Source organism: Pseudoliparis swirei, chromosome 24 (assembly GCF_029220125.1).
Source record: "Pseudoliparis swirei isolate HS2019 ecotype Mariana Trench chromosome 24, NWPU_hadal_v1, whole genome shotgun sequence".
Taxonomy (NCBI): domain Eukaryota; kingdom Metazoa; phylum Chordata; class Actinopteri; order Perciformes; family Liparidae; genus Pseudoliparis; species Pseudoliparis swirei.
In genome coordinates this window covers 22,529,947-22,549,170 of record NC_079411.1, presented here as the reverse complement: position 1 = coordinate 22,549,170, position 19,224 = coordinate 22,529,947, and the positions used below count along the sequence as shown (strand labels likewise).

Genomic DNA, 19,224 nt, shown 5'->3' with positions numbered 1-19,224 from the left:
ATTTCTTTAAACATTTAGGACTTTTACTTTGAAAAATGTCCTAATTGATACATTAAAATAGTTTGATTGCTATTGTAGGGGATTTCAGATATGTATGGAACACATCTACATTATTCATTTCCTTGAACTCTTGGGGAAATCTATATACAGGACTTTTTTTAACATACAAAAGTCTGACTTATTTTTATAAACTCTTCCTTGGTACAGTAAAAATGTTTTAATGTTAGCATAATTTAAGCTAAATCTCAGAAACGATCTATAAAGATACAAAATCAGTTCATTGTTTACTTGTGTATGATTTGTCGACATCTTATTTTGAAAAACGGATGTTGTTTCACGTGGTTCTTTCCGCTAACTTTGCAAAACCGGATGTTGTCACTTAAATCCTTCCGCTAACTTTATCAAAACCCTCGCGCGCTCCCGATGGAATGTGTTTACCGTGAGCATCAGTCTCTAGGGGCAGACATGTGAGAGTCGGCTGAGTTGACCCAGAGATTCAACTCGGGGGACGGGGACGCCGCTCGGTGCGTGAGGATCCCCTCGTGGACCTCTCACTCTGCGGCCCTCGCCGGGCGCATCGTCTCTGTTGCGATGCGCTGCGATTGAAACGTCTGATAGTTCTCGCAGATGTTACGTCATCTGATCGGCCGTTTTGATCGGCCGTTTTGAGAACGCCGATCAAAACCGATAATGGGAATATCGGCCGATATGGATCGGCGCCGATCAGATCGGTGCATTCCTAATTTTCACGATTCAACAGTCCGTAACAGAGAAATCATTCATAGATATCCTGGAGTGCCACAAGCCTGCAGCCGCTCTGCTTTGTGTCACACTCACCGCTGAAGGAATTCCTTCTGTATTCAACAACCTGCGCGTTCTTCAATCAGAGGATTAGGAGCATAAATGAGCCAAAACTGGTGAAAATATCCGGCGATGAAACAGAACAGTCAGCAACCGGAAATTATTTCATCAAAAGATCTGGGTAAAAAAATTAGAAATAATGGTGGTTGGTGAAACTTGCTTTTAAATATTTTGCCACAAATCTCACAGAAAATTTCTTCTTTACCTTCGCATTGAAAATGCGGAAGGTTATGTTTTGATCGACGTGTATTTATTTCTTTATTTATTATTTATTTATTCATTTATTTGTATGCGTGTTATTCGCATAAGAAAAAAAGTATTAAACCGAATCGCATGAAATTTGGTGGGATGATTGGTTATTATCCGGGGACCATTTGATTAGATTTTGGGATCGATCGGGTCAAAGGTCAAGGTCATGAAAAGGTCAAAATCTTCTTGAATCGCATGAAATTTGGTGGGATGATTGGTTATTATCCGGGGACCATTTGATTAGATTTTGGGATTGATCGGGTCAAAGGTCAAGGTCATGAAAAGGTCAAAATCTTCTTGAATCGCATGAAATTTGGTGGGATGATTGGTTATTATCCGGGGACCATTTGATTAGATTTTGGGATCAATCGGGACAAAGACAATTTTATTTTATTAAAGGAAAAAGGTTCTCTGTTCTTAACCCATCCTTAGTTATTATTTTAGTGGGCAGCCGTGTGGCGCCGAGGGAAGCAACTGGGGGTGCCTGCCTTGCTTCAGGGACACTTGACTTGCAACTAAACGGGAGGCGGGGCGCGAGAACACACCCTCCCGTTGGTTGCAGGCCTCCCCTCCCACTGAGCTAAAGCCGCCCCCAAGGTCAAGGTCAAGGTCGTGTATAGGTCAAATTTGGCAACTAATGCCAAAATGTTCATAATTCAATGCCCAATCTTGTGATATGCGAAGGTATGCGCTCTACCGAGTGCCCATTCTAGTTACCTTTGCATTGAAAATGCGGAAGGTTATGTTTTGATCGCCGTGTATTTGTATGCGTGCGTGTTATTCGCATAAGTCAAAAAGTATTAAACCGAATCGCATGAAATTTGGTGGGATTATTGGTTATTATCCGGGGACCATTTGATTCGATTTTGGGATCGATCAGGTCAAAGGTCAAGGTCAAGAAAAGGTAAAAATCTTCTTTTTACCATAGCACGGTCAAATATCCAATTGGCATGCAACTATTGCCAACATTTTCATAATTCAATGCCCAATCTTGTGATATGCGAAGGTATGCACTCTACCGAGTGCCCATTCTAGTTTATTTATTTATTTGTATGCGTGTTATTCGCGTAACAAAAAAAGTTTTAAACCGAATCGCATGAAATTTGGTGGGATGATTGGTTATTATCCGGGGACCATTTGATTAGATTTTGGGATTGATCGGGTCAAAGGTCAAGGTCATGAAAAAGGTCAATATCTTCTTGAATCGCATGAAATTTGGTGGGATGATTGGTTATTATCCGGGGACCATTCGATTAGATTGTGGGATCGATCGGGTCAAAGGTCAAGGTCAAGGTCATGAAAAGGTCAAAATCTTCTTTTTACCATAGCTCGGTCAAATATCCAATTGGCATGCAACTAATGCCAACATTTTCATAATTCAATGCCCAATCTTGTGATATGCGAAGGTATGCGCTCTACCGAGTGCCCGTTCTAGTTTTTTAAATGTAAAAGGAGGATCCATCAAAAAAGTTTTTTTCTACGGTGAAAAAGTGAAAAAGTCACATGATCCCATCTCTCACACAAAAGGATGTCTCTTGATACAATTCAAAACAAAAGAATTCATTCAAATGTTCATAATAAAAAAGTCCATTAGTTGCATTTCCATATAATAAGTCAATATGATGATGAAAACAAAAACCTTACCCAACCAAACATACTGTTTGTTGATGTCATTATGGACGACAGTTACAAATGTTTTTTTGCTATTAACGTTGGAGTTCTCCCAGAACTCCATGTTGTCTTCCTGTGATCGATGAGTGCAAGTATTAATATGATTCATGCCCGTCTCAAGGACAATCTGGAGAGAAAAAATGGTGTTGTGTTTTAATTGAAGTGCTTAGAAGAGTCAACGCTCAAGCTCTGAGCAATGACAACGTCGATGTTCAGCTGGTGTAATGTGATGATGGTGCGAGAAAAGTCATTTTAATTCATCTTGAGAGGCTCTGCATGCAGCCTGTGAAGCTGCGGCGTGTGGCGTTCAATGTTTGGCTCCAGAAAGTCTGTAAATAAATGATTCCTTGTCGGCAGAATCGATAGCGCTCGTATAGGAAGTCATCATCATGTGATGAGAACTCGCTCCCGATGAAACGCTAGTCTGCACCCGGAAATTATTGAACTAATTAATATCTCCTTCATCAACAGGATCTCTGAGGAAGGGAGCTGCCATTTTCTTCAGGGGGCGTGGCCAGTTTATCTAGCTAGTTTTGAATTAGCCTGCGCTGGAGCAGGTTAACATTTTTCCTTGTGTTGCTATGGTGATTTAGCCAAACTTGCTTCATGGAACTGATAAGCCTGACTTATGTAATGTTATCCTGAAAATTATCCAGCTAATTACGTTAGCCGGGTACGAGAAATAAGGGCCCTGGTCTTAAATAATAAAGTTAGGGGATCACTTTAGGATTCATCCTCAGTCATGTGATTTGGCTAAAAATGCAAAAGTAATAAACGATTGTGCGATTGTTTAAGCTCCCTGTTGGGTTGTCAAATTGTTTTACGATAAAAGAACATCTCATCATCTCTAAAAACTCAGCAAAATGCATCGAAATTAAATCGTAATAGTTTTAAACTATTTTGCCACGTCATTCCTTCGTTGTTGTTCTGAATGTTGTTGAACGTGAAACTTTATAACTTTAGAATGAATTGCCAACATTAGCTCATTGACTTGACATCCGGATAAACTTTGGCTGTCCCGTAGTGAGCTGGAATGAGGGTTGTCCCAACAACGGGAGTCATGACGACCGCGGAGCAGCATGACTAAAACATTAGTTGGGAATCGGTGAAAGACATCAAAGGGTAAGTGATATCCTAGAGGAGTACATGTTCACCTGTCTAATTATAGATACTGTCTCCACAAGCACTACTGACTTCCACATGACAGCACACACACACACACACACACACACACACACACACACACACACACACACACACACACACACACACACACACACACACACACACACACACACACACACACACACACACTCATTCAGTAAAGCCAAAAAGGACATCACTGCTCTCTGCGCTCAGGACACGTCCTCAGTAATTAATATATTGTGTCATGTGTGTGTCTGTATTTGAGAGTGCACATCTTCCCTGCCAGCTGTGTGCAGTAGATCACATTCTATGTTAGCGCCTCATGTATAATGGATCGGCTCAGGGGGGCGGATTGCTCGCCAGCTTCAAGTTGCATTTGCTGCACTTAGTAAAAACCTTTAGTGCTGTGAAAAATGCTTTCCTGCACACACACACACACACACACACACACACACGCACACACACACACACACACTCAGCAGGTGAACCACTTTCGCCCCCCTTAAATACAACCATTAGGCGCCTTAAAGGAACAGTGCGTGACATTTAAGGGGCATTCGTTTGCAGAAATGGAATAAAGTATGCCTAACGTTTTAATCAGTGTGTAATGATCCTGATACTAAAAATCCATTAATATCCACTTAATGTCAATTCGTCCGCCATGTTTCTACGGCAGCCCAGGTCGGACAAACACTAAAGAATATCGGCTCCAGCCTTTTCTCATTTGAACATGACCTGATGGGTAGAGATGGCTACCAAAACTCAGTATTAAAACAAGTGCATGGAAATGAAAGTGAAACCTGATTCCACCACCGCTGTGCTTACACCAGCACGTGATGCATGACGTATCGTTTCTACAAACAAGCTGAACAGAAGCAGAAAACAGGAGGAACGACTGATGCTATCTGATCAGCCGAGTTCTTATCTTATGATTCTTATCCTTCATAAACTTCACTCGTGAATGTTGTTTAATTTTATTGACATTTAAGTTTTGTTTCCAGTGAGTTATCAATGACTTCATATGAAGTTATATGTAAATAATAAATAACTTTTAATCCTGTTCTCAATGTATTAGTTTTTAAAATTCCATATATGTCTTCAAAAGTGATCAATTAGTAATGAAATATATTGATTGCATATTGGATATTGATAAAACAAGCTCTTTGTACTAATAATATCTAAACATAACTATAACTACATCGTTATCATTTGTCACTAAATCTCACATCCTGTTTCTTAAAAGAGCAAATAAATAAATAAAAGAAAGCCCCGTTTCTCAACTGCATTTCATTCGGTCCTGTAATGTATTTGCCAACGCCAGGAAGAAAAAAGAAAAAGAGTTTAAAAAAAGAGGAGGGTCCAGGAAAGTGTCGTTATCAAATGTCATGGCAATCAATGCAAAACAGACCGAGATATTTTACTAAAAAACAAAAGTGTCAATCTGATGACAAGCCTGTGGTTATTTTGACTTCAATTACTTTTGATTAATTAATAATAATAATAATAATACATTCATTTTATAAGGTGCCTTTCAAGGCACTCAAGGTCGCCGTACAACACATAAAAAATGGACACAATTAAAAAGCAGAACAGTTAAAAGCAAAACAGTTAAAAAGCAGAACAGTCTGCAGCAGAGCAACCAAGAGGGGAACAGGTCAGCCATAGGCCTGCCTGAAAAGGTGAGTTTTGAGGTGAGTTTTGAATAAAGTGATAGAGTCAATGTTTCTGATGTCAGGGGGGAGGGAGTTCCATAGGCGAGGGGCAGAGCGGCTGAAGGCTCGTGACCCCATGGTGGACAAACGAGCTGGGGGGACGGTCAGGTTGATGGAGGAAGCAGACCTGAGAGACCGGGTGGGGATGTTGATTTGGAGGAGGAGAGACAGGTATGGAGGGGCGAGGTTGTGGATGGCCTTGAATGCGTGGAGGAGGATCTTAAAGTCAATGCGGTGTTTGATGGGAAGCCAGTGGAGTTGTTGTAGAACAGGGGCGATGTGACAGATTGAAGGGGTTTTGGTGGTGATGCGGGCAGCAGCGTTCTGGACCAGTTGGAGCTTATGGAGGAGTTTCTGGGGAGACCAAATAGGAGGGAATTGCAATAATCCAAGCGGGAGGTGACAAGAGAGTGGACCAGGATTGCGGCGCTGTTGGGTGTGAGTGAAGGGCGGAGGCGGTTGATATTTCGGAGGTGGAAGTAGGCAGACCGGATGGTGGTGTTGATGTGAGTGTGGATTATTTATTATCACTGCTATTAACATATTTGTGTTCGTTTGACGCGTTTTCACTTTTACATTGTGAAAATAAGACTTAATATAAAGGTCTTCTTCACTTGAATTCAATTCGATTCAATTCAGTTTATTTTGTATTGCCCAATATCACAAATAAAAAAAACTTCTCAGAGGGCTTTACAATCGGTACACATACAACATCCCTGACCTTTGACCTCACATCGGATCAAGAAAAAACACCCAAGAAATATAAAAAAAATATTCACAGGGGAAAAAAAGTGAAGAAACCTTGAGGAGAGCAACAGAGGAGGATCCCTCTCCAGGATGGACAGAAGCAGTAGATGTCATGTGACCAGATGAACAGTGCATTTTCCTTTTTGCCCGTATAAAATACAAATCAATCTTCCACTCGGCAGCTGCAGACAGCTCCCAGAAGGCTGTGCCAAAACATTTGGATCGCCCCCTGGGCTCTCAGTGTAGGAAGTGTTTGATTTGATATGCAGCGGAGATTTATATGAGAGGAGGAAACGTTTATTATGTCAATAATACCGTGGATCATGTTTTTGTGGGGCAAGTCGAATCGTGATTGTGATGAATATTCAAATAATGCTGCAGCCTCAAGGTAAGGGATCACCAGAGGGAACGTCTGCACAACATGTCATGGCAAAAAGCACGTTAGGATATTTCAGACTGGACCTCAAAAAGATCATCCAACATCCATAGAGCCTCTCGATGGAGGAACTGGAGAGCTTAAGCTTCAACTGGTGGTCAAATCAAATCATCAATAGTTTTTTTTCTCGTGGTTAACTGTCCGGACCAGCACCTGCCCCACTTGTCTATATATTAGTTTTTTCTTCTCTTTTTCTGTTTTACAATTCTCCTCTCTCCTTAAATAAAGGGTGCAGACACAGGGCAGAATGAATTGAGCTGATCACACGTCTCGCGGAGGTGGGAGAGGTTCAATTTTACGCTTCAACAAGGAGAGCGAAAAAAATACGAAGCGATCCAGAGAGGGCCATTTGAGAGCGAGTGTGCAGAAGGAATGTGAGAGTGTGTGTGTGGGGGGGGGAATAGATGTAGTGGTAGACACAGGGATTAATGTACAGTGTGAGGAGACGGTGAAATATAAAAGGGAAGGGGAGGTAGACATACAGCAGAAGAAGAAAAATAGGGTGTATAACGGAAGTATTATTCACATTAATGGTGGGAAATGGCTACGATAACAGATCTAGATGCAGGCCAGCAACACTGAGAAGTCAGACGGAGGAATCGGGAGTGGTGGAGAGAGGGATGACGCACACACGTAATGAATGTGATGGGAGTCATTCATGGTTTTGAGTTTCACCGCCATGAGAACCTCCCAGAGCAGATGAGATTCATCCAGATAGTCGGGGGTGAGAACACACAGAGGAATTACAGGCAGTAGCATGTATTTAAGATAACAGGTATAGGTGATAGTAACGGTTTTAACAGCCATATTAGACATTTCCTTCCCATGTTTGCTCCATGTTCTGTTGCCTGAACCCTAACTTTACCCTCAATCAGGGTAGGAAATTAACATATTTTTTTAGGTGGCAATTTTTGCCCACATTGACTGAAATCCAGCGGCATTTAAAAATAAATTGGGGGCACTTTTTTTAAACTGGTGACAGTCAAAACATGATATGGCAACTGGACTGGGTCATATAGGCTGCGATGCTTTTGACAAGTTCATATTTATTAGAGGAAATTATGGGGCCATTTTTTGCCCCTCTCCTTGTGATATCGGGGGCAAAATTATATTTCTTGTGGGCAGTTTTGCCCTTTGACCTCATGTATTTCTATCACTGGACAATGTGATGATCCTACAGGACATGAGGCAGCTCCCATTGGCTGTACCGAGCGTCAAAGTCGTGAATCCAACCATTCCCAAAAAAAATCTAAGCGAGTACATTACATTATACTATATTACATGTCATTTACCATGAGTACAAACTCAGAACAACAAGAATCAAGAAAGTAAGATTTCTTCTTCAAGAAAGCCAAAGTACAAGGCAACACTGGGGAACGAGACAAGGGTTTAAATACACAGGTGCAGGTGATTAGACACAGGTGGAAACAATCAGGGACAGGGCAGCCAATCACAGGGACAGGAAGTGAAGGGAAACCGAGGACACGAGAGACGGGGACTTCAAAATAAAACAGGACACAACACACAAAAACTCCAGATCCTGGCAATAAGTAACTGCCATTCAAGAACAACTTTCATTGCTTTTATTCAGCAAGAACTGATCCCCAGCTCTATGATGCAACGATCATTGAGCTTCACAGTCAAAAAAATCATCTTAAAGATTTTAGTTTTTTGTGTTTTTCATTTGGGGGGCATTTACCCTTTATTTGATATCAGACAGCAGGCAGATATGAAATAAAAGAGAGGGAAGTGGTTGAAATGCAACTAAGGTGCTAAACACTCGGCAATCACAGTAATCCAGCCTAAAGCATAGCCGGCTTTATCTCCTATTTGACTCTAAATGGGACCATCATTTAGTGAATGAATATAAATAAATGATCTCAATGATAATGCTCTATTGAAGAGGACTTGAGACGAGCGATTGAGACCACCAAGTTGGGTCATTTTCGCAAAGATTTCTAAACAATGAGACTTATTATTGCAACCAGAGGCGTCGCCCCCTGGTGGCCAGGAGAGAAAATGCAACTTTATGGCACTTCCGCATTAGCTTCACTCTTCACCGTCTGATTTCCCTGTGTGTGTGTGTGTGTGTGTGAGTACAGGATTTTGTGTCACAACTGCATGCTGTCGACCAAATTGACAACGCCTTTTTTTCCGTAGAAGGAAGAACAGCAATTTAAAACACCTGAAAGATCCGCGGTCACATCCTGGATTAATGAGCCACATGAGGATCACACGTTGATGACATCAGCATCATGTCATTTTTCGCTGACACATCAAATGTCTCTATTTGACCAGGCAGGGGCAATCGGCTCCAAATGTCCTCAGAATATGTGTGTGTGTGTGTGTGTGTGTGTGTTTGTGTGTGCGTGTGACCGCAGCATGCGTGAGACACCAGCCTAGGTCCATGTTGATTAAATAAACAATTGTGTTTATAGAGCAGACCTTTTCTGAACACGCATGCTGAGAAAAGAACACACACACACACACACATTGACGCGGCGCAACTTTCCACTGGCAAACCACTTTGTTTTTAACGGTGGTGAAAAAAGGGGAGAATAATGTGGTTTCACGGAGTGGAATCACGGTAGTGGATCAACCGCGTGGCCGAGATAGAGACTATTGTGAGGCCCGAGCCTCAGTCCTCCCCCATGAATAAATAAGGGAGCAATCAGATAGAGGCAGGGTACACCCTGGACAGGTCGCCAGACCAATGCAGGGCCGATTTAAATATATAGACCAACCACAACAACCACAACAACAACAACAACAAAGGCACTTTCTTCCATAAATGCCCCCTACACTTCCCATATATAGTGCTGCTGGATGGGACTCTCCTTCTTTGTTTGTTTATTGATTGAACTTTTCTTTTCTTTTTTGCAGTGGTACCTCAAGTTTTTTTGTCAACAGCGTCAAGAGGAGAGAGTTAATGGATAAAAAAAGAAGATGGCTCACTTCACCTGCTTTCATGTTTGAAGACCGACGTCCGAGAATAAATATCTGCTCTTTTGTGAATGTTCCCCGTATGTGCAAGCAAATCAAATCTCTGGCCATCATACCGTTACAAAAGAGTGGTCTGAAGAAACCAGAGCCCTCGGGCGGCACAACTTAGGATATTAGTTTCTTGGAGAGTGGAAGAAGCCACAGAAGGGCAAAAGGACACGGAAAGGAAGAGAAAGAGCTCTCGTGCAAAAGTGGAATGAGAACCGATGGGATGAATACACTGTTGGGGAGACAGGCTTCACTAATGGCCAATCACATCAAGACCATTTTCAAATGGCTCTGAACAAAGGTCAACTCCTCCGAGTTTGGTTCACGAAAGAACATATAAAAATATAAAGACCACAAATTAACTGCCCGACATTACAGTGAGCCATAGAGAGGGCAAGTGTGTAACAGTTATATATATATATATATTCATTCATATATATATATTTATATGTATATTTATTTATTTATATATATTTATATATATATATATTTATATATATTTTTATATATATATATATATATTTCTATACAGGCCTCTGTATATACAGTATGCTGATTTTCTTCCTCGATTATTTGTTTTCCTCGGCCCGGGTGATCTGTTCATTTTTATCATTATATATTACAAAGCCTCAAATCAGCACATTTGCAAAGCATCCTTGCATTAAAAATCGACATAAATGATTAATTGGTTTTACAAATAGTTTCAAATTAATGTTCTGCATGATCAACTAACAAGAGTAATTAGATCTTATATCCAGCAGCAGCCCAATACACATACATACTCCCTTACATAACATTAATGTATGTGGTATGTGGCCTCTATACAGTGTGATGATGACTGCAGGGCCATCCTCAGCCCATCAAGGCATAATACGGGGACTCCGGTTGCAGCTGCATTAGTCTATAATAATCTTTCTGTCCAGATGTCAAATGTAAGCAGAAAAATAACAGGCAGAGATGTCTGCTGATTCCAGCTGATTACCCAGCGCAGTCTAATGCAACTTCATGCGTTGAGAACAAGACATGGAGGATAAAGAATGGAAGATTTATTTGTTGGGGATGAAAAATATCTCCTCCAGTCTCCAGTTTCAGACGGAAAACCCGTGCCTGTTGTCTGATGACGACAAAAACAGTCCTTCAGAAATCAAACAGAATTACAGAATCCTGAAAGCAGCTTTCTGCAGCTCTTCGTATACCACTATATGTTAGAAGCTACTACCAATGTGATATTCATCAATCAAAAGCTGTATTTGCATTCACATGAAGGACATGAAATAAACAAAGAGAGAGAGAAATGATGGATACAAGGGACAAGTAGAAGATATATTGATACTCCAACATTTTCAGAATTACATTTCAGACATTACGTGCCTCGTTCCCCATGAGCAAAGAAGCTGTGAGACATACACCATCTTTATATTATATTCTGTCTTTCTTATCAGTGCTTACAATGTCTCAAACAACCTAATTGTTTCTGTCCGTCATCAACGAGCACAAATATCAAACCAAATAATATTTACTCGTCAAATACACACAACCATACCAACATAGTGGAAGTATGTCGCTCCAGAAAGAAAAATATATAAGTATATATATATATATATATAATATATATATATAATATAATATATATGTATAATATATATGTATACTTTTTTATATTTACTTTATATATATATATATTTATATATTACTGCAGAAAAAAAGAATGTTTCAACAATTTTAAACACATTACATTACACACATAGTTTAACATTGAATAGGTTTAGGAAAAGGAAAACAACATCAGCAGTGCCTATGCAATGTATGGCAGGTGGATGAATCATATTGGTGGATTATGAAGTATATGTGCCATGGGTTATGAATCATGATGGATCACTATGTGTCTACAGGGGGGAGCAGATGATGAAATACCTCAGTGAACTCGGTGTGCTGGTTAGGCAGTTTAAAATACGACGGACAGTTGATTGTTGAAAGAGGAAACTGTTTGTTTTATTTCGTCTCTCTAATTCCCTTTTAGCGATAAGACAATCGCGCGCTCATGAGAGAGCGCACACACACACGGGCGCGCACGCGCTACAGCTTCAACAGCATCTCAAAAAGTTGAGGCTGCGCTCTCCCCCAGAAGTAAAACGTTGTTTGGCCCCCAGGGACCACGACCCCTTCTTACCTTAAGCCTCCAGACCCGCTCGCGCGCCCCCGGCACCCCCACGCCTCATCTCGATGCCCGACCCATCACCGCAGGTCGTCTTCAGTCCGCAGAGCCCCACCGGCGCGCATCCCGGTGTCCAACCGGAGAGGGGAACTAATGTTGCTTTAAACTCAGGTAACTTAGGATGAAAAGAAAATGTTTAAAAAAGAAAGAATGAGCTCTCAACGTTTCCTCTGTACAGTTGGGCTCACTTTCATGTCTCTGTAAATCACTTTTCTAAAGAAGTCTCGCTCGCGCTACAGCGGAGTGAAGCGCGCCGCACTGGGAGAGGCTGAGTGGTCCGCTGTCGGTGCCGCGCGCTCCAGGTCCACTCAAACCAGTCACACAATATGGAGGGGAGACTTCCGGTGGAAACTTTCAAAATAAAACTCAGGGGCGAACGTGTTTCGAGTCTGTACTGAAGATGAAGCACAGTGTGTGTGTGTGTGTGTGTGTGTGTGTGTGTGTGTGTGTGTGTGTGTGTGTGTGTGTGTGTGTGTGTGTGTGTGTGTGTGTGTGTGTGTGTGTGTGTGTGTGTGTGTGTGTGTGTGTGTGTGTGTGTGTGTGTAATGATTGTTAACATTGAACATATTGTGATCACTGACCATGTGAAATTAAGTTATTGTATTCAAAATAACGCCGCCTACGACACAAACAAACATTTATTTGTAGTAGGCCTATGCCTATTGTGGGTCTAATATTGAATTTGAATGTAACATTAGAAGGCTTATGTGATGTGAAGGTGAATAATTGCTTTAAAAAGCAGCAGAAGATGGTGTGTACTTCAAAGAAAAGGTAAAATACCTTCAACTTTTGAATGAGAACATTAGAGTAAAAATTCGAAATATAACTTAGACCCAGCCTAATATAGTGCAATGTCATGTATGCCTGATTCATTTTGAAAGCTGCAGTCTTCTGTGTGTTGAGTTGAGATGAAACACATTACTCATTATACCATTGTTATAGTAGATGAGGAAAACTATAACAAGATATTAAACAATCCTAAAGAGGACAGAAACAACACGGATGCTGGGTCTCTTTGCTGAATCTCAATGAGGGATGAGGCAGAGGAGGGTTTGTTTCAAGGCTGCGTGTCTATTCCCCCTGAAGGGGTTAAACGTCACATCATGATGTCATACAAATAGCATGTAAAGCACCTTGTATCTTAAATTGACCTTCAATTCAGGAAGTTTGAGTTCTCAGCTCCTGGACAGCGCTGGAAGAATAAAACATCTTATCGTGTTTATCATGTTTTTTGTGTGGCACCGTGCTTTATACCTTTATTTTGAAATACCACTCGTTGAACTTCCGGTAAGATGACTAAGTGCAGATAGTTTTATAAAGCCGGTGTTCATAATTGAATGTGGATCAGTCATTATTAAGCATTTTAGCAAGTGTCCTCCCCACAATTCAAATGAATATAACAGGAAGTGATTTTAGTAGATTTATTTTGGATATTTCGTTACTTTTTAGAGGAAATAGACTGCCATGATGGACAAGGAGAATGTTGTTCCCTCCTGAGGTTCCCGATGCCGTCATCGTGTTCATACTGTCTGGCTCCTCTGGATGGGTTTGCTTGTGTGGACCACTTTCTGGCCGGAAGCCATGACACAAACAGACATATTTAGTTTTGTGAAGTTTCTTTTCAGCGACCTGTTCGATTTCAGAATCTGCATTTCAATTAAATTCAATTTATTGTATAGCCTAGTATCACACATTACGCATGTGCCTCAGTGGGCTTTATACTCCGTACACATAGGACATCCCTGTCCCAGGACCTCACAACTTAGGACATGTGGGTCCCAAGTCCTCGGACACACCCGTGACCTGCTGATAAAGAAATGAGACAAAGAGTGAGACCATGCTTGTTATCTGTTCCCTGACTTCAGTCCCATGACTTTCAAAACACAGCTGGGAAATAAGCTCACAAATATGGAAGTTCAGAGATGCAATATTAAAATATCCTGAAGGGTTTTTCCCTTTTTTCCCCCGTGAAAGGGTTTTTTCTATTTCTTGGGAGTTTTTCCTGATCCGATGTGAGGTCAAAGGTCACGGATGTCGTATGTGTACAGATTGTAAAGCCCTCTGAGGAAAATGTGTAATGTGTGATAATGGGCTCTACAAAATGAACTGAATTGAATTGAAAAAATCTAAACCAAAGTCAAATAAACATTTTACTGCAACATAATATTCAAACTTAAATGCATCGTTTTTTAAATTTTCAACACTATAATGGCTAATTTAAACCTCAATGTGAGATACTCTTGAAAAGGAATATGACAAGTGGACTTTTTTTATATTGTTTTTTATATTTATAATTTTTTTGTCACGCATGATTTTCACATACATTACAAATAATGTTCACATTTGACAGCATTTGTTCATTTTATCTATTTTTCTGATTGTACAAGAACACCGATTACCATACCGTGCTTTATCATATTTATGTGTGTGCTACATATTTTAGAAGATAGTGGATGCGTTCTGTAAAACATGTGTGTCTTGTCTGTTGTCAGTTTTCATTTTGAAGGAGAAGTTCAGTTCTTTTATTATTTAACACGCATCCTCATCGAATCTCCATTCGTGGATGCTTCTCTGCATTAATAACAACTCCGTCGCTCAGAGAGATTTTATGCTCTGTAATTAGCGGCATAACCTCAGTGATCACCGGTGATCTGAGTTGAAATGGTAAAGGTGAGGAGGGCATGCTGAGAGCATAAATATAAGTATGCAGGATGGATAGGAGCACAGCTTGACTTGAGAATGAAGAACTGAGTGAACCTTTTCAAAATAAAATCATTATGCGAATCCAGTAAATCATCTTTTACACGTTTACAGATTTACGTGGTTCTACTCTCTAGCAGTAAGTGGTAATAACCTTCGTCTTCACACGCAAATAAGTGGCTCTCATACTACTGTTAAACGTGGTGTATGTCAGACTGTAAAGGTGCATAACTGGAACAAAAAGCGGTTGAAAAAAACCATAATTTTTATTTGTTAGACCTTTTTTAATTTCGGGGTGAAACTGGTGCCTCATAAATAAAATAACTCCAGTCCAAAAAACACTTCATGATTTTTTTCCTTTTTTCTTCTTCTTGTAGCTTGTGATTAAGACTTGCTTGATTAGATTTGAAGAGACTTTAGTGAAAATATCATCATAAAATCCTTTAAATTAAAAATAAAACTCACTGCACCATAATCATCATTCAGAGTGTGAACCAGAGAGGAGTTTATGTTACACAGGATTCTCTGAATCTCCTTCGAGACCTAAATGAGAATCTATTAATGTGCAATTCCTATATTAAATCGTCAGATGCTGGACATTAACTCGTAATCACTTGGTATTGCAGGTGGTCTGTATGACAAATACAATTCAATATTAGAGTGACCTCTGACCTCGAGCTGCCGCAGCTTGGTCTGTGCAGACCGGAGCCTTAAAGGATGATCCTCATTGTCCTCATGGCAACAGCAATCAGAAGACGTGTCCACACATACACACACACACACACATGCATCTTTGTGGAGTTATTTTCCACGTACTTTTAATAACTGGACAAACTGCGATTGTGCTTTAAGATGTGAAACCATATTAAATGTCAAGGTTCAGGGAGAGTTGGAAGCTTAAAGCATCAACTGACAGTATTTCATGGAATGAACAAAGGAGCTATTTACTTAAGACTCTCCATCTCTCTCACACACACACAGACACACACACACACACACACACACACACACACAGTTTACATATTTATAAGGTTACAAAGCATGTTGTGTCACGCATTATTATACAAACGATTCTTAAGTGAATGTATTTCATAAGCCAGGATGAGGAGAAAAAGAAAAGGCCCACAGAGTCATTGACTGACAGCTCTGCAGTAATGCTTTGAGTTCATAAAGATATATTTGGGCAATTAATGTGTAAACATTGTGCAGATGGCAACAGCAGATCTTCATAATGATAAGTTCCATTCAATTAATGTCTTTGTAATTTCCCTCAAGAATTGGAATGAAACCTCCTTAAAGTTTCTCCTATTCTGTGAATAGGTGCGTAACAAAACAAAAATTACTGCCATCTTAGTCAAAGTCCCAGTACTGTTCTTTCAATAAACACTTTTTTTATTATTATTAACAGCAATTTGATCAAAACTATGCAAAATACAAATAGATTTGTGACATTTTTCTCTGAAAATGCTTTAAAACTTCTTCAGCGTTTTCTACAGTGTATTGTGTCGTGATATTCCCAAAACACGCAATGCAACGTTGTGAGTGTGCGTCCCTGTAGCCGCTGTATTATGTTCAAAAGCTTCACCATTTCAAGGATTTCTTGTCCATTACAGCAGAAAAAACATAAAATACACTCCAATGGTTATTATTAGCTTCACCTTGATGTCTCTCCTTCCTCAGCACACAAAATATGTTTTATTTATCTCCATTGATGTATTTTTTCACTCCCTGGCAGTGACATTAACATAAAACCATTTCATATCAATAAAGCCGCGGGTTGTTTATTGCAGACTGTGCATCCCCAAACTCTCTCCATCCGTATATTAATAAGAGATAATTATTCGGACCCTACAAGTGAAAATATAAATAAGAATTGAGACAATCTTGATAACCCCTCTGTGCGTCTCAAGCTGGGACTCTGGAAGTGGATCCTGTATGTGTAGATGTCTTTTCTTCTAGTGTTTCTTATTTCATACCTATGAGGAAAAACATTTCTTAAATATGAACGTGAAGTAGAAGAAAATAGTTATTGAACTCCAGGACACAATCCATTAGCTACTAACTTCAGACAATTGAATTTCAGGTACAGTGCTTCTTTTAAGTGGAATACACAAAAAAATGCCATGAAACTTTACTCTCAACTTGATGTCTTTTGTTCTTCTTGTGATGGTTTTCATGAATCCCTTTTGTCTCTTGTCTGAAGGTTGTCTGGCTTTAAACTCATGTTCTGTTGTTTTGTGGTTGCTTGAACACAATTGTCCATTGTTCTTAAGTCTTTCTCCAAAAAGTGCTCGATCTCAATTCCCTGATTTACTAAAGTTACTAAATATACTTTACTCTACTTTAGGCAAACATAGCATGATTCCAATGAGGTAGCACTTCAATTGTATTAAGAAATACAGTAATCATTTCTCAGTAAAGCAGCGAGAGGAAGACGGCCAATGTCCACCGATGTCTTATGTCCAGAAGAACTATAAGAGAACGTGAAAATGTTGCACATTTGTTATATTTTGTGAAGAAAACAGAGCTAAAATATGCAGATATTTCAGGTTATGCAGACGTAAATGTGTTAGAAACTTATATATATGCTGCAATGACGATTACAGACTATTCATTGTTACATGGGTGATAATTAATACAGTAAAAAAGTGTCGGGGGACCAATGAGGATGTATGAGCTGCTGCAGGATGTGCTCTGTGGGAGGGAGGGAGGGAGGGAGGGAGGCGAGCAACAGAAACAAAATAATTCAAGGGCAACTGGTCTGCAGAATCCTCGTCCGGATGTGTAGATCAATATTCTTGAAAAGAGCAATGCCTCATACGACCCAGGCCTCTCCCCCCCCATGGGATGTTTATTTAAACCATCGTTTCAGGCTCTTGCCAATTATTTATTTTGCCTTAAATGTAAAGCAAAAAAGCAAAAAACATGAAATACATATTATGCAAATGTTCTGGGCTGGCGTATAATTTCCCCCTCTCCACACATTTCCAAGAAATATGTTTTTAATTGCACCGTCCTGTGTCGCTTTAACGCCCCGTGAGATGCGTGGCAACCACCTTTAAGTCCACATCTCCCCCGAACACACGTTGCTTTACTACACGGACAATAAAATAATCACGAGTGTAAATGTATAGTAGACAGAGAAGTGAAAAGCGGAGAAACAACAGCGTGTTCAGCATCCACTTATTGAAGGAGGTTTCCCAGACACACATCACTTCAATAACACTTAAGAGGAAAACCTAATTAATGTCAGCTTGCACTCATAAATCAGGCCTGGATATCGTTTCCCATATGGAGGTATGTATGCACACACATGTAGACATGGACCGGCCCGCCAAGACATAAGCACGCTCTCTTCTTCTTTTCGGCCAATCCCTCTCATCCTCCTGACACTCACCCACACCTAAAACCCACAAATTCACAATACACACACACACACACACACACACGGTCGGTTGCTCTGGAGCAGGAGAGCGATGGGTGTGAGGCTGCGGGGTCAAGAGGGATTGCCTCTCGAGTCTTAAACCACAACGCCTGATATTCATCCGAATACCACTGATCAGAGGAGAACTCATTGTGATCCACACACACACACACGCACACACACACACAGTGCAGGCAAACACGTATTCCTCCCAGCAGAAATGCAACGCAGTGTGTCAGAGAGCAACTCTTCTCTCTGTCGTACACACAATTTATAACGCAGTTTCTTTGGCAGAAGCATCAGTCTTATTGGTTGTGATGAAGTCAGGAAAGTGTGGTGTGAATTATGGGTTCTGGTTTTGTGTGCATGAGAGAAAGAAACAACTCAGTTTCACACTGCCCTCGGGTATGTATCGTACTCTTTAGCAGCAATAAATAAGTTTGATGCACCCCCTATGACACCCCCCTTCTGCAGTTATGTTATTTATTTTCTTCCTCTACATGTAAACCTGTCTGATCCTTAACGTCCTACACACTTAAAGAAGGGAAATCACACATGAAGGTAATGTAGTCATCTTAAATATGTTTATTCACAAATGTATAATTACATTGAGGGTTTTAATTCACTCCAATTGTATTAGAAGTTATCTTCTTAGCTATTTCCAACCGGTGATCAATAAAGTATTTCTGACGCAGAAGTCAATTGCAAAGCGTTGACGTCAAAATCCTCTTTATCTTCATTTACACCTAAATCTATAACCTATTCAGAGCATTACAATGACAGCAAGCAACTTTTTGCCATGTAAATATATCATGGAGAAATCTCGACCTGAGTAGAGAATGAAGTCTCTCCCTCTCCCTCTCCCCCCCCCCACTTTTTTTCTAATACATATCTTTTTTTCTGAGCACCTTTAAAAATTAAAATTCACAATTTTATTTTTTTCATTCATAATTTTTTTAAACGAAAGCGCTTCCAACCTAATGCTACTGCAACGCTTCATACACAACACAGTGAATCTATTCCTATAATATAACATTAAACTAAAAAAAGCTTTTAAAAAGTAAAGAGGATA

The 19,224-nt window shown here is 40.1% G+C and overlaps 1 protein-coding gene across 2 annotated transcripts in view; it reads right to left on the bottom strand.

Moving 5' to 3' along the window:
• gcgrb (glucagon receptor b) overlaps window positions 1-12,279 on the bottom strand; it is a 49,140-nt gene extending 36,861 nt beyond the window's left edge. Inside the window, exons 1-2 of one of the 2 annotated variants that reach the window (XM_056410288.1) lie at window positions 12,217-12,279; window positions 11,984-12,143 (exon numbers count right to left, since the gene is read on the bottom strand). The gene's annotated coding sequence lies outside the window, so the exon portion shown is untranslated. Of the gene's footprint in view, window positions 1-11,983 lie in introns of both variants that reach the window. The other variant, XM_056410289.1, reaches the window with a different exon arrangement.
• Between the last annotated feature and the right edge of the window lie 6,945 nt (window positions 12,280-19,224).